The sequence below is a fragment of the Lissotriton helveticus genome, chromosome 4_1, assembly GCF_964261635.1.
Source record: "Lissotriton helveticus chromosome 4_1, aLisHel1.1, whole genome shotgun sequence".
Lineage (NCBI taxonomy): Eukaryota > Metazoa > Chordata > Amphibia > Caudata > Salamandridae > Lissotriton > Lissotriton helveticus.
In genome coordinates this window covers 1,867,602,666-1,867,618,669 of record NC_136063.1, presented here as the reverse complement: position 1 = coordinate 1,867,618,669, position 16,004 = coordinate 1,867,602,666, and the positions used below count along the sequence as shown (strand labels likewise).

Here is a 16,004-nt window from a genome sequence, read left to right as displayed (position 1 = left end):
ACTTAGAGGAATATGTAGCTAAAGACGTGGCTATTAACAGTTTGCAAAGATGGTGGGCACTTGCTGTTAGGGAGCACATAGAATGATTACTTGGGAGCAAAATGAAGGAAGGGAGATTGAAGGTAATGAAGATACATCTAAAAGAGGTAGCCCAGCATCCCAGGAGGCTTATGCAAGAAGGTGGTGTTGCTTGAAAATGTTCGTCAAATGTTTCCAGCAGCAAAGGAGGGAGGTAGGAAGCCTGCTAGACATGAGCAGGAGTAAAGTTGCAGATGCTTAACATGCAGCACGGGAAAGCTTTATGTTGTAACTTCTCCACGTCATGCACTTGGTGGCCTTGAAACAGGTGATGTTGCTGCTACAGGTGGGGCACGACCCTGAATTGAAGTCAACTTTAAAGATAATGAGCCAGATGTAGGAAGCCTAATACCGGTCGGTAACGCCCGAAATTACCGAATTTGGGCCGTTACCGAACGGTATTAGGCTTTTCTGATGTAGGGACCTAATCTAAGGATTCGGTAATTCATCGAATCGGTAATTTAAGGAATCAGTAAATTACTGAATGCTTAAATACCGATTCGGTAAATTACCGAATTCCTAATGTAGGGAGCACTTAATTTAGTGCTTTTCCCATTGTAGGATTTGTTATTTACCACCAACTACAAGTTGGTGGTAAATAACGAAAACACCCAAAAAAGCAATTTCATGCAAATTATTTCTGTGCCATGTGGCAGACATACATGCCCTTAGGGCATGTATGTGTGCCACATGTGCACCCATACACAATTGAGGGGTGCAACAATGTGTCAAAGTGACACCCTGCCACCCTTCATTGTTTTCCCCCTTTTACCGAATCGGTATTTACCGATTCGGTAATTCCCATTCATTCCTATGGGCCTCCAGGCCCATAGGAATGAATGGGGAATACTAAATCGGTAAATACCGAATCTTAACAATTCGGTAATACTTACCGAATTTTTCCCTACATAGCATTTACCGATACTAAAATACCGAATCAGTAAAATTCGGTATTTTAGAATCGGTAACTGTCCCTCACCTACATCTGGCCCAATGTAACAAACTGTGAAGATGATGCATAAAGACGATGGTGTTTGCTGAGGATGCAGGACATCCTGCTAGATAGCTTCATTCCATTAAAAAATACCTCCCAACCCTATGAGCTCAACTTTTTCACACAGTTTTAATAGCAAGGATCTTTAAAAGCCTTAAAACAATGACCGTAGAATGAACTTACGCACTGTAGTGTCTGGGTGGGCACACACAACACAGACTCAGTGGTATGTTTGTATGGGCTTTATTACACGTCTGCCCTCTTCCCACTCTATACTCCAACTGCCGGTCCTGTCCCCCGACTCCTCCCTTTCCGCCCGCCTCTACCCTGCCTTCCAAGCAGGTCCTAGTGTCCTGGCTCCTACATCATTACATCTCCCCTCGCTGTAAAGAAAAACTCAGAATACAGAACAAAAAAAACCAAAAACATAACAGTACATCAGCTGTTCTTCTTTCACGTCACAGGATAGCTCACTTACAGTTCTTCAATTAGGCGCAACGGTCTCCTAATGGTCCGTCTAGGACGCAGCTGAATATCAGAGTTCTCAGGCTCTCGTTCATCAGAGGCCGGCAATTGATCACTTCTGGGCAGCGCCTCAGGTCTTGTGTCTTCAGGGACCAGTTCAGTCAATAGTCCTCTAACACTGGGACTGCACTTCTTGAAGTGTGTCGCGTTTCTGGTGACTCTCCTACCATCTGTTTCAGCGTTGATCATGCTTCCTTTCTGCTTGGTGACCTGCAGCGGAGTCTCGTGATAGCTGCAATCAGTCTTTCTCTGTTGATCTTGCCGCACTAGCACCCAGTCTCCTTCCTGGATTGCAACAGGGGTGGCTTTCCTGCGATCATCTGCGTTGTTCTTCATCTTTTCTTTCTTTACTCGGTCCCTGGCAACAACCTCTTCATGATCAGAGTCAAGATATGTGGCATCCTCGGGTGAATTCATCAAGGGCAATCGAGTTCGGACGGGCCTACCCAGCATGAGAGTGGCAGGACATCTGCCTGTGGTGGAATGAGGCGTATTTCGATAGGCTCGTAACACCTCATTGAGCACCGTTGGTATATTCCTTCGGGTGAGCTCTGCTTGTTGAATGGTCTTTTTGACAGTAGCCATGAACCGTTCCAACATTCCATTGGCCTGTGGCCAGAAGGGCGTAATCTTGCGATGCTTGAAATGTAGGTGTCGCGCAAAATCAGCAAAGTCCTGACTGTTGAATGGAGGTCCATTGTCAGATTTTACCACTTGTGGGATGCCCCAGGCAGCGAAGACCTCATCAAGGACAGGTATGGTGCTAGACGCCTTAGTGGACGTAATGAGTTGTGCAATCGGGAATCGAGAATATTCGTCCATGATTACCAGAACGTATTGTCCAGATTTGAATGGCCCAAAGAAATCAACCGCCACTTGTTGCCAAACTCCGTCCGGTAATGGAGACATTTGCAGTGGTGCCGGAGGATCTGGACGACTCACTAGTTGATATTGCGGGCAGTCCTTTAGTGTTAGCTCGACCATTGGATCCAACATCGGAAACCAGACTCGCTCTCTCAATGCCCTTTATGTGGCTACAATGCCTCGGTGACCCTCATGGGCCAGATTGATGACCCCTTGTCTCAGTTGTTTAGGAATTACTATTCAACCGTCCCGAAGAACCAGACCATTGGCTGCTATCGACAGTTCATCGTAAACATGCTTGAACGCAGACATCTCTTGTGGGTCAATCTGAGCACTGTGTCCTTTGTCATCTACGTGTCTCCAGCTGTTGGTTTGTATTCGACGTTTGACTTCTTGTAGAGTAGCATCAGCATGAGCCGCTTCGCAAATCGCTTCAAGTGGGACGGCAGGTGGTCTGGCCTGAGCCACTACCAAATGTAGTGTAGGTGTACTCCTGAAGCCGAAGGCGCCACCTCTCTATTCGGGGAGGCATTTTAGCCCGGGGATTTTGGAAGATGGTAAGGGAAGGTTGGTGGTCTGTGACGAGAGTAAAGTGCTTCCCAAAGATGAAAATGTGGAAATGTTCACATGCCCAGACTACGGCCAAGCTCTCCTTTTTGGGTTGCGAATACGCTCTCTCCGTGTCTGTCAAGCTCCGACTAGCGTACACTATGATGTGGCGTTGATCCTCTTCTCCATCATATTGGGCCAGTATGGTGCCTAACCCCACGGGACTGGCATCCACAGTGATTTCTGTCTTTCTTTTTGAATTAAAGTATGCCATGTTTTCGGCAGACTCCACGGCCTTATTGATGTCCCGAAAGGCTTGTTCACATTCATTATGACGACCACTGGAACGGCTGTCCGTGTTTGGTGAGGGTTCTCAATGGGTAGCTTATCGTGGCATAGTCCTGAATATATCTCGCACAGTAACTGGCCATTCCCAAAAAAAGAGCGCACATCTCCCACATCACACATGCTTGGAGTGTCATTCAGGGCAGCTACTTTGTCAGGATCAGGTCTCATTCCCATTCCAGAAAAGACATGGCCGAAGAATTTCAATGTTGGTTTGTGAAATTCACATTTGTCCTAGTTCAATGTGAGGTTGGCTTCCATCAAGGCATGGCAGACTCGTTCCATCGCTGTATCATGATCCTGAGTGGTGGCCCCATACATCCAAATGTCATCACTATAGTTCAGGACATTAGGAATGTGATGTATTGTTTTCCGAATCGCCTCTTGAAATATTTCGGCGGCCGAAGAGACACCGAAACTGAGTCGTTTGTATCTAAAAAGCCCCAGGTGGGTTGAAAATGTTGTGATATACCGTGATCGCTCATGTAGCTCTAGTTGATGGTATCCTTTGTTAAGGTCCAGTTTCGAGAATATTTTTGCTCCATTAAGTGACGCTATGATGTCACTAATGTGAGGGCCTGGGTGCCTCTCTCTCTCTATGGTGGTGTTGGGCGCCCTCATGTCAACACACAGACGGACTTTGTCAGTTTCACCATTTTTTGGGACTATGACTACTGGAGAGACCCATGGTGTTGGTCCATCTGTCCTCTCAATGATGTCAGCTTTGAGTAGGTCATGAAGTTCTTTCTCCACAGCTCTATGTAGATGGAACGGGATCTTTCTGTGATGTTGGGCCACTGGGGTGACTCGTTCATTGATGTGAAGCCCAATTTGGCAGTTTGTCATCTTTCCAAGTCCTTGGAAGAGCTTGGGAAACTTTTGAGTGATGTCGAGTTGGTCGTCGACTCTGTATAGTATTCCAACTGCCGATCCTGTCCCCCGACTCCTCCCTTTCCGCCCGCCTCTACCCTGCCTACCGAGCAGGTCCTAGTGTCCTGGCTCCTACATCATTACACGCACCACAAGCTCCGAAATTAATCTTAATGAATCACTCCTCCCACGTTTGTATGCTTTAGTCACAATCTCGAGCAGACATAACCGTGTTTGGCAAGTGCAGACGAGTTTCGCTAATTATAAGTCAGAAATGCCTCACTTTTCATCCCCGTCACTGTACATGCTGCCATGTTATTTCACCTGGCTTTGAAAGAATCCCAATAATTCATTGAAAATTCGGTTTTGATCCTGACTGAATCGTTGAGTGCTCTCCGCGCCTCTAACACACCCTCAGCCCTCCTCCCAAGCCTCCGCTCTCTTAGAACACCTGCAGCGAGATAACACTGTCACGAATCGCTTTAAAATAATCAGACATCTGACCCTACAACTTCACATAGCATTGGTTCGAGGGATTTGCGGATGTGACACCTTGCTGTTAACGCTGAGCGCATTTCTCAAACAGGAAACAGCTTTGAAACTGGGTCAAAGGTCATCAGGTTTGCACTGTCAAAGCTAAGCCTCTGTTGGGTTTATATACAATTTTGGCACACTGAGCCACCACTGAATTCCACTAGGAAAGGAATATATTTACAGGAACAAGGAAAAGGTAGCTGTAATCTGAGTGGAAAATGTACATGCGCACTCACATCTGCAGCTAACATGCTTGTGTATAATCACGTCATGCACACACACAAAGATACACACATTCGTTTACAGCCACCTCCACCCTCCAAGATTGAGGGGTACATTTATCAAAGAGTTATGTCGCCTGTGCACCACGCAAGGGGGTGCAAGACGACACAACTCAAGTTCGATTAATCAAGCCAAGCAAGGCATAGCCAATAGGTCTCACGTTTGGGACCTTATAAGTATTTAGTTATGCAGCACAATATCCTTGGTGCAACAACATCAACTGTTGCATGGCTAAACACTTATAAGGTCCCAAAGGCGAGACCTATTGGCTATGCCAATGCTTGTTATATCTAATTGGAATACTTCTGGATCACCCACAAGTTCCTATGAAATCAGGCTCTAGCCTGCCTTCCAGAAAACATGTGCCTCTGTTGCAACTAGTAGGCTCTGCAGGATCTTCTTCTAGCAGGACTCTTCCATGTCAACTTTAGAAATGCTATGATGTAATATGGAAATGTTTGCAGTGCATTCATGAAGGCAGTAAGAGTAGTGCAGGTGTTTTATGGTGGTGCCTCGAATAAAGGAATACTTTAATTCATAAAAGTCCACTTCTTGAAGATCATTTCGTCAGATATCCTCACTGCAGATGTCGGTAAGCTCTGACTGACACATATGCATCATATAACCTCAGAGTATCTTGTGAGGAGTGCTGTACTGCCGTTGCTGTTTATCTTTGTTTTGAAAGAGGATTTTAGAATATTTACTTAAGATGTTCTAAGACTTTCCTTTTATGTAATGCAACACATCATTAAAAAAAGAGGAATCAACACAGTCAGTTATGGCCTTCACGCACCGCACTCTCTTCTCAACGTCTTGGACTGTGAGCACCTCCAGAGTGGCTGTCGGCTTAGGCAGTGACATTCAAAGTGCTTGAGCGCTTCGCTGCCTGGTTCTCACTGTCACTCTAGAAGCCATTCTCTGCCTCGCACCAAGCAAGCTTGCCCCTTGGTTCCCACTGCATGATGAAGCTGTTTTTTCTCTCAAAGTAGGAGCAAGCGGCCGAGAGAACATTCATAGGATCGTGTCCCCTTGTGTCAGGGACAGTTTAAGGATTTGGGGGGCCTTGGGCCAAACATACTTTGGGGAACCCTTTTAGGAACAGCTTTGAATTTATGTTACAAACTCAGCTCTTTCATGCCCTCTTTGGTCAGGTCACTGACAGTGAACAGAAACACTTGTCCAGATACCAAATGTGTTTACATCTAATATTCAGGGAGTTTTGTGTTTTCATTATTGTAACACAGCAGCAGCTCACTAATATTACTGCAAATAATCTGTCACCCCACTGTCATTTCTCATATGTGAGGTCATGTGTTGATCTAAAAGAAACTTTTTTAATGATGTTGCATGCAACATAAAGGGAACATTTCTCTGAAATACTCTCACGTACCACTCACATTAAAAATAAATTAACAGACAATGGTATTTAAAACAATCTGTTTAACAATTATTAAAGGGAAGCAGGGCAAGACTCCCTGCATAACCGAGCTGGCTCTATCAGGGGACCCCCTGAAAGGCTGCGGCCCTGGGCCATAGCCTACTTTGCCCTTGCCTTAAAACGTCTCTACTTGTCATGCCCATCTCCTCCTTGTTCAGTCCTCAAGGTAGCGCCATCTTCTGGCCACGTTCAACAGCAATTGCGGTCACATTCTGCAGTCATTCTTCTGATTTTATTACGAAAGTGCCACATGGTGGTTCACAATCAATTTGTGTCACGTTTTATGACTTACCATAAGTAACTTATACACCATTCTTTATGTGCTTACGAGTTTATCTACTCATTTGGGACCTAAGAAAAGTGTGTTTTATAACTTTTCTGCATTTTATCTTCTATTTTCTAATACTTCTATAAATGTCCAATTCTGTTGGTGTCACACCTCCTCCTTTATTTCGTCAGGAATATGGACATCCATTAATCGAATTAGGTACTTTGCAAAGAACCTTCAAGGCATACCAGTGTGCTATTAAGGGTTCAGATATAGACCAGATAGAAAAACAAGCATTTACAATGCAACGGTCTCGCCTTTGCAAATGTTAGAGCTATTGGCATTGTAAATGACAACATTTTAATGTATGTGTTGGTTTTGAAAACAGATAAATAAATGGCATTGTCATTTACAATGCCAATAGCTTAATCTCTCGCAAATGCGAGACCTATTGCATTTGCACACACACACACAGACACACACACACAGAGCCACACACACACTGAGCCACACACACAGAGCCACACACATACACACAGAGCCACACACACAGAGCCACACAGACACAGACACACACACAGAGCCACACACACACAGAGCCACACGCACACACAAACAGAGCCCCACACAAACAGAACCCTCCACACACACAGAGCCACACACACACACACAAGGCCATACACACACACACAGCCACACACACACACACAGCCACACACACACACAGAGCCAGACACACACACAGAGCCAGACAAACACAGCCACACACACACACACAGAGCAAGACACACACACAGAGCCACACACACAGAGCCCCACTAACACACACAGCCAGACACACACACAGCCACACACACACAGAGCCACACACACACACACACACAGAGCCACACACACACACAGAGCCACACACACAGAGCCCCACTAACACACACAGCCAGACACACACACACACACACACACACACAGAGCCAGACTCACACTACCACACACACACACAGAGCCAGACACACACAGCCACACACACACAGCCACACACACACAGCCACACACACACACACGCAGAGCCAGACACACAGCCACACACACACACAGAGCCACACCCACTCAGCTACACACACACACACAGAGCCCCACACACACACAAACAAAGCCACACACAAACAGAGCCACACACATACAGAGCCACACACACACAGAGCCACACACACAGAGCCACACACACATAGAGCCACCCACACACACACAGAGCCAGACACACACACAGAGCCACACACACACACACACACACACAGCCTCACACACACACACACAAAGAGCCTGACACACACATACAGAGCTAGACACAAGCACAGAGCCAGACAAACATAGCCACGCATACAGAGTCAGACACACACACAGAGCCACACACACACACACACACCACTTCTTTTGGCTAATATTGCCACCCCCCTAGTCCTAGTCCCCTGCGAGGTGCACGCTATTAATTGGAAACCCAGCTGTTCTAAAAGAAACTTCCGTGCCCCCTCAACATGCGTCTCCTGTAGGCAAATTATCTCAGCCCGCAGGGTTTTAAGATATTCTCCTACCATCCTTCTTTTGGCGGCATCGTTTAATCCACATACATTAAGGGTTACTATTCGCATAAAATATACAATTTAACATAATGCCTTCAGCCATACAATTGATATAGCACGCCGGTCAACTTTTTTTTATTGAATGTCTGAACTCCATAATTATTTTCTATGCTGGATGGTGAATTTTTCCCCTTGTTTATCCCTCCCAAACCCCCCTTTTAGCCCCCCTGCCCTCCCAACCCCCAGCCCAAACCCCCACCCCCTCCCCCACCTGTGCTGCGAAGCAATCAGACCTAAGGTCTCTGTGATGGAGCCTGAAAGTCGACCCCCCTTACTGCGCTTCTATCTATTTCCTATGTACCAAATATTTCCTCAATATCAATATCGCCTTTGACTATCCCTATTGGTCTCAACATGTCCACCCCCACTCAGATCCAGCTGGGCTTTTACCTTTAACCATTACCTATCATTTAACCTTTTTCCTACTCACTAAATGTTACACTTTTATTTTTCAACAGTGCCGTTGCATCGTGGATGTCGCCGCTGTAGTTGACGCATTGCGGGGAAGCTTCACGCATCGTAGGAGAAGAGTGTCGCAGTTGGAGCTGTTGCCATCTCATCGCTGAATAAGGGTGTTGCCGCTGCAGTCCACGCAATGAACTGAGAACTTCTAGCATCCCCGGAGAAGCGTGCCACATCTGGAAGATCTTCACGTCTTTATTTCTTTGCACCTGAACTTTGCCGCATTTCCCTCGCTGCGACATTGCTTGTTGTGGAAGTGCAAAGCAATCTAAGGTACATTGACGCAAAGTGTCGCATCTTAAGTACTGAACTAAACTAAGCTAAATCTACCATCTTAAAGTAACAGTGTTGTGTATTTTTGTAATTTATGGTCTTATGGTAAATCTATATAAAGAATACTTATTTTTGATATTAAACCTTGTGTGGTGTCCATCTGTAGTGTTGTCACCGGGTTACTGTATGTGGTCACAAATGCTTAACACACTGTCTCTGAGATAAGCCTGTCTGCTCGTGCCAAGCTACCAAGGGGGTGAGCAGGGGTTATTTTAGGAGTGTAATCCCCTTATCCTGACTAGACGCAAGGGTCCCTATTTGTCACAAGTATCCAACTGAGACCCCCAAATCTAACACTAGCTATTGTGGCAGAGGCCAGGGAGGTTGGCAACAACCAGACCTAAGGAAATGCTACGATTGCCACATGATGGGCCACCTAGCAGGCAGATGCCATTTTTAAAAGCATACTAAACACAGCAATCAATGGGCTAGGCTCAGCCACCACAAAATCCTAATCCGCAGAACCAAGTCCAGGGAACCCTGAATTCATCTTACATTCAGCCACAGAGAGGCCAGTCAGCCACTGCACCCCCTGAACAGGGATCAGATAATTGGACAGACACGGGAAGGCAACTAATCCCAAGACAGACTGGGGCCACAGCTTCAGCAGGGTGGGGTAACAGTCTATGGAGGCAATGCCTCCACACAAACACAGAATCAAAATATGCAATAAGATGACCTTTCAGAGTGAATACTACCCATTTAACCACATCCCAAGAATTAACTGTACCTAAATCAAAGAAGGACCAATGAGACAGCATTGGGAATACAAACTTTTACTTGCATCCTGGGATTCAGGGCTGCTACATATGTTCTGTTGATTGGGTATCCTCAATTGAGTTTGATATTTTGGGCATCTGCCGGAGCCAAGGCCCCCCTCGGCTGCTGATCCTACAGGGCGGGGTTGGCTGGGCACACCCCAGGGGGAGAATAGACTGATGTAGAGGGAAGGGCGGCTCCCAAGTTGGTGCCTTTTTCTATGCAGAGAAACTGAACTGCAGGGAGGATGTTTCCCTTGAGTGTGAGACGGTTTTATGAAGTCTCCTTCGTATAACCTCAGACAGGCACCACCATTATAAAGGAGCGTCGGTAATGTCCGAGAGCTTCATGCAAGCTGTGATGTAGAGAAATAACTCGTGGTCAAATTGTTGCATCAAAAGTTAGTGTCTCACTTCCCTCCCCATCCTCTTTCCCTGACACAGACAGGGATACAATTTAACAATGTTCTTGTGAATTGATTAAGAGACTTGTGTAAACATTCCAGAGATATGAATGAACCGTTTTGGGCTTCCCAGACACTGTCCCTGTCAACTGATCAGAAGAGTGGCTCATTTCATCCTCTTTTGCACCGACTTTTATTGATTTTAATTTTGTTGTTGCATCAAATAGTAAAACACATGCCATGACATTTGCTATAAAAGGTCATGTTTACATGTCTTCCTTAAAATGAGAGAATATGTCTCAAATAAATCTTTCAGTTTCAATGTCCAATCGATATAAAAAATAAAAATCAGCATTGATGCTCTTTTCCCCTACTACATTTCCTCATACCTCATCATCCATTCACCAACTGGATCCATCTGGGAATGTGGGGGCTAATTCCCTTGTTTTGCTGGCCTCTTAACATGAAGGGCCCCTCTACTGAGTCAAATGCCTCTTTAGCATCCAATGAAAGGACCATTATTGGTTCACAACTGTACCAGTCATCTCAAGACAATTGTGTAGGTCTATAAGGTTTACTCCGGATAACTTACTTGGCATCAAACCAAACTGGTCCCAGTGTATGAGTTCAGTCACCACAGTTAGGGAATGGGTGCCTTTGCGGGCGCTTTACTCTTTCAATTGGTATCGGCAGTCTGAAGCACATTTGTGTTTTGGTTTATCTTCTTTATGTATTAGGACTACAGTGCCTGATTCTCTGGTAATTTGAGAGACTCACCCCTCCCATTCAGTGTCATACAGAAGATAGGTAACATATGACCTGAGATACATGTCCATTTATCTTTCCAGCCTTTCCAGGTTGTAGTTGCGAGAATACTTTATAAAACATCCTCTTCAGCCACCTCTTCTTCTAGCAATACCACAGCTGAATCTCCCAGTTTTGGTAGAGGATGTTTCTCAGCACATCTCACACATATTCAAGAGGGCTTTAAAGGTTTAGACAAGAGCAGCATCTCTTGTGTTCATAACCCTGTTAATATCTGTATCCATCTATTTTCTGCATCTCTCTTGCTAAGCCAAGCTAATAAATTACCCAACATATATCTCCCCCTTGTTGAACCTCTTCTGTAATCTCGCTGTCTTCACTGAATGCACTGCGGTACCCCTCCTCTCAGCTTCAGGTTGCCTTTAGCTGCATGAGTCATTACTCTTCAGGTGTTCTGCCTGCAACAAATACATTCTTTATCCAAGGTTTTGTTAACTGTGATCGTAACAATTCTCCTTCTGGTCTATCCCTTTAGTACTGTCTTTGGCACATCTCACTGGTCTCACTCTGATCACAGCATGCCTATCTTATCTTCATTGTATCCAACAAACATTCACCCCGTCACAGATCTGGGTTAAATACATTGTTATTTGCTCACCGCATCATTCCAGTTTGTACCCAGCCATGTGCAAATCAGTCTTAACTCTTCTCCCCATAGGAACCCTCCAGCCCGATCTGTGACTGGGGGTGAATGTTTGACTTGTTCAGCATTCTGTCCATCATCTGTACTTTTTGCTTATGTTGCCCTAAGTGGGAAGGGTATGCCCAGATGTGAATCCTGTGCTCCCTGTGCCACAGGATTCAAGTTAGCCTGGTGGAGTAGGGGTGATTCCCTGAAACCTGTCCCAGGATACTTGATTATGGTCCAGGGAGGAACTGGCCTGGCAGTTCATGGCGGATTGTTCCCATGGCAAGCAGGGTCAAGTCTTATTTGCATATGGCTGGGTCCAAACTGGGGTGCTGTGCAAACAAACTAGTGAATAAATCCAGATCTGTGACGGCTCGTGAATATTTGACTTCTTCAACATTCCATCCATCATCTGTTATTTTTGCTAAGATGTCCCTTCAGGGATGCATCTCTTTAGCAGATACTACCACCCTCCCCATAATATAGGGCATAGAATTAAGTGAGGGATTGGTATTTCAGCTCAGTCTGGTCTTCATGCGTCATTCTGGTAGAAGGCTGGCCTCTGCGCAGCAAATTACTACTGTCAGCCAATGAGGATGCAAGGAGTCAACAACCCTTCCTTCCCATAAATATTGCTTTCTGATGTCACAATGAGGTTGAGAGAAGGCAATGCTAGCCAACACTCCCCATGGCATGTCAGCTCCTGCTGCATGCTTGCAGATTTTACTGAAGTACATCATTGCAAAACTTGCCACCTTTATAGCATTGGGTCTCTCGATCTCGTGTGTTCTCTTCAGATTCCCTGCTGGTAGTCCCACCCGGGTTCCTAAAGAAGCTCCGGAGTGATCAGGCCACCGATCTTGATTCAAGTAGTCAAGTGACGCATCTGTGAGTAAACACTTTGTAGTGTTTTCTCCACGCGCAGCTCCCTGCGCGAGGACGCTGTGGTTTGCCCTGACTCGCGCTGCCCGTTGGCACGCAGGACTCCGTTAAGTGGTGACAGTTGATGTAAATGTAAATGTAAATGTAAATGTCAATGTATTTGTAGAGCGCACTGCCACCAAGCGGTTTCCTGGCGCTATTACTCATACCGCTCTGGAACCCTTCCAGGCTTTCCCTGTGAAGTGTCCACTCCTGGGCACCCCCAGGGTGAAGCCAGGCATCCTAGCGCTGTTGGGGCCGGTGTGGAGGTTAAGCAATCTATTGCCTAGAGTTGCAGCGTGGGGCCCATGATTAGAATAGGCACCGAGGCGCGAATTGTCAGGTCTGAGGAATTTGAGCCCAAGACCCGCCGAGGCGGGAATTGACCCTGGTCCCGGGCCAGAACTCTGCATCAGGGTCTGCCGCTCTAACCATTGAGCCACACTCCTCCACTGTTGGACACCTGACTCTCTTTGGTGCTTGCACGCACCCTGAATACCGCCTGTGGGAACTTCTTGTACGAAATAAACTTAAAAGAAAATACTTCGCCTGATGTCTTCATTACATCTTTGATTGGCGACGAGGACGAAGAAGTTTCCACGACATTCCCACGCGGAAAAAGAAAATATATATATATCTTTATGAAAATTTAGGCTATCTCAGAAACGGATTTATGAAGAAGAAGGTAAACACTGAAGAAAATTTAAAATAACTTATCGTTACCTTGTCGGCGTGTGTCAAGATTGGAGAAGCGTTGGAGTTGAACGCGGTGTTAAGGTGACGTGAGAGGTTCGTAGCTGTTGGGAACTCACAGTGTTGCCTCTCTCTCGAATTTCATCGAAGACAACAAGAAGTAAAGGAAGGAAACAAACGAAGGACAGTATCGAAGAAGATCGTCTTGCTTTGTTTTCCTGTCAGAAAATCAACGTAGGACTGCAGCACAACGCCCGTTTGGTGAAAATAATTATCTGCTGCCCCCATCGGTCGGAAGGCGGTAATATTTCAATATTTATTGACAGCTTGTTTTCTTCATCTCCTCATCGAAAAAGTCTCTTCAACGAAGACATGAGAGTGCACTAAGGTACTGTCTTACGAATTTCATTCAGGACAAATGTTTACCACATTGTGGTGCGAGTTTTCCTCAGCGGTGACACGCACATCTTAATTTCTTATGACAGAAACACTAAACAGCTCCGTGTTTTCCCCTCATATTATTAACGCAAAGAACTAAATTCAGCGTACAGCGACTAAATCGGTGACACGCACACCAATTTTTTTTTGTAGTTGAGTTCTTTCATATTTTTGGGTGATTTATAGAACTTTTGAAAACTGCAGTGGATCCAAAATTGTATTACTCATTTGATTGCATGTATAGTTTCATAGTTATTGTAAATTTAATTCTATGCAGAAATTATTATCCAGCATATGTTAGCAATATATTGTGGTACATTTACATTTTTTTTTTTAAACATCAAAACATCATTTAGAAAGTAGAATCTTATTATAAGTTCTAACATGCAAGCAGTTCAGGCACCACCACCTTTCCTTGACACACCTGGAAAACCACCAATAAATTGGCACAAATGGTTTGACGCATTTGAAAATTATCTAGGTGCCATAGGGGCATACTGGTTCAGACCTGAAAGAAAAAGATTTTTATTGTTAAATTCATTAGGATTTGAAGGAAGAGACACATTGAAACACTTCCCGGATGCAGAAGCAATTGAAGGGGAAGAACCTGATGAATATTTGAGCACAGTTAGGAAGTTAGCTAAAAGATACGACGCACAACCAAGCTTAGTTGTACTGAGACACAAATTTTTCAAACGTGTGCAAAAGAGTGATGAAGACGTAGACACATATATTACAGCACTTAGGAAAATGATAGCAGACTGTGGGTATGAAAATTTTAGTGAACAAATAGTTTGCGACCAATTCATAAGTCAATGTTCGGACAGAAGTATCAGGCAGAAACTACTCTATCTCTCTCTCTCTCTCTCTCTCTCTCTCTCTCTCTCTCTCTCTTACTCTATCTCTCTCTATATGTCTCTTTCCCTCTCCCTGTCCCTCTCTCTTTCCTCTTTGGCCCATGCCTCTTTTCTCTTTATAGGGAAGGAGATATATGTAGTGTTTTCTCCTCGCGCACCTTCCTGCGCGAGGACACTGTGGTTTGCCCTGACACGCGCTGCCCGTTGGCACGCGGGACTCCGTTAAGTGGTGACAAATGATGTAGAGGGTCAGTTGGATGTCTGACTCTCTTTGGTGCTTGCACACACCCTGAATCCCACCTGTGGGAACTTCTTGTACGAAATAAACTTAAAAGAAAATAATTCGCCTGATGTCTTCATTACACACTTGTCTTTTCCTGCACTGAATTTTTCCATGTCTCCGGATCCACAGGAGGGCTCTCTTGCATCAAGCACTATGGGCACACTCAGCACAGTTCTCTCAGGCTACTCCTCTTGTGGTTTAGTTGTGCTCTGTGCACAGAAGTGGTTTGCCTACCTCCACTTCATACTAGAGCAGTTCCTCGATTAACCCCTTGTGAATTTTAGATTTCCGACATTGAGCTCCTCTATTCCGCTCCATCTGCTCCACCAAACAGTATTATTGTCGGAGAGCTTGAGACTGGCACAGAGTTTTCTCAATGTGTGGCCATCTAGTTCCGCCATCAGCTGTGCCTGCCATTTTCTCTCAACCTTCGACCAGTAAGCAAAAGTGAAGAGATACCAATAAATTTAGAAGGCCTCCCTTAAACACTTACACTGATGACATCAAAGTGTAACAAGTCTCTAAATTGTCACATGCTGCAGTTCCTCAGTAGTGTATCCTTCTGTGGATAATAGCTTCACCTCAGCCACTCTGATCTCACCTAAAGAAAAACTAGTCAAAAGCTACCTCCAAGAACCCTCTCTGGTCTCTTTTACCAGGCTGATGTGGTCTTTCATCATCAGGAAGTACAGTGGGGGGAAATTTAGTGGACTCCAATTTCATCTCCGAGCAACATGGCTCCCCTTCCTCCAGATTCCTCTTCTTCTGAAGGTTCTTGTGCGAGGCGAGTTGGGAATTGTACTGAGTCGTCTCACCTCCCTCACTGTGAGTGTAGGCCAAGGTGCCTGCCTCATGAAGTACCCAATTATTCAGGCAACTTTTCTTGCCCAGGTGGGTGATATGCAGGGTCACCAGTTTCTGCTGAGATCACTTCAGCATTCGGGCAGGAGGTAAATGCAATGTACCTACAGCAGCCACAATTTGAAAATGTCCTCTCCTTTATATCAGGTCAATTCCT

At 45.3% G+C, this 16,004-nt stretch overlaps 2 long non-coding RNA genes across 2 annotated transcripts in view; one reads left to right on the top strand and one right to left on the bottom strand.

Annotated features, from left to right (window-relative positions):
* LOC144829405 (uncharacterized) overlaps nt 1-9,163 on the top strand; it is a 125,656-nt gene extending 116,493 nt beyond the window's left edge. Inside the window, exon 3 of the long non-coding RNA XR_013610655.1 lies at nt 8,843-9,163. This is a non-coding gene — a long non-coding RNA (uncharacterized LOC144829405). The remainder of the gene's footprint in view (nt 1-8,842) is intronic.
* Nucleotides 1-13,573, bottom strand: part of LOC144829406 (uncharacterized) — a 121,704-nt gene extending 108,131 nt beyond the window's left edge. The window contains exon 1 of the long non-coding RNA XR_013610656.1: nt 13,439-13,573. This is a non-coding gene — a long non-coding RNA (uncharacterized LOC144829406). The remainder of the gene's footprint in view (nt 1-13,438) is intronic.
* Between the last annotated feature and the right edge of the window lie 2,431 nt (nt 13,574-16,004).